Genomic DNA, 446 nt, shown 5'->3' on the forward strand with positions numbered 1-446 from the left:
CTAGATTGAGGGAAAAGAAATGGCATTAACTAAGGTTCAACTCGAGGTTTGGTAATTTTAAAAAAAGGTTGGTAGGGTCGTTCTTTTTTCAACCTTTCCGTGGAAGATGGATATACAATATGATAAATCATGGTATAAGTGTCATCCATACTTAGTATAGAATTCGACAACGTTAGTGTTTTTTTCAAAACTTAATTTTTTTTTCTATCAATTTTATTTTATTTTTCTCATTTTCAGATTTTTAGAAGTGCTAAAGGTTGTCAGTGTTGTATTTTTTTTCATTCTTTATTTATTTGTAGAACAGTTCAGTGAGCGATAATGTCAAGAGCAGGGGGATTTCATTAATCAAAATGTGATTGAACTTGGAGTAGAATTGAGGTACAAAAATAAAAGATACTGTGATCACTTCAACATTTTTACAACATTTTTGATGAAATGTGTTTTCA

This window comes from Penaeus monodon, chromosome 31, assembly GCF_015228065.2.
Source record: "Penaeus monodon isolate SGIC_2016 chromosome 31, NSTDA_Pmon_1, whole genome shotgun sequence".
Classification (NCBI taxonomy): domain Eukaryota; kingdom Metazoa; phylum Arthropoda; class Malacostraca; order Decapoda; family Penaeidae; genus Penaeus; species Penaeus monodon.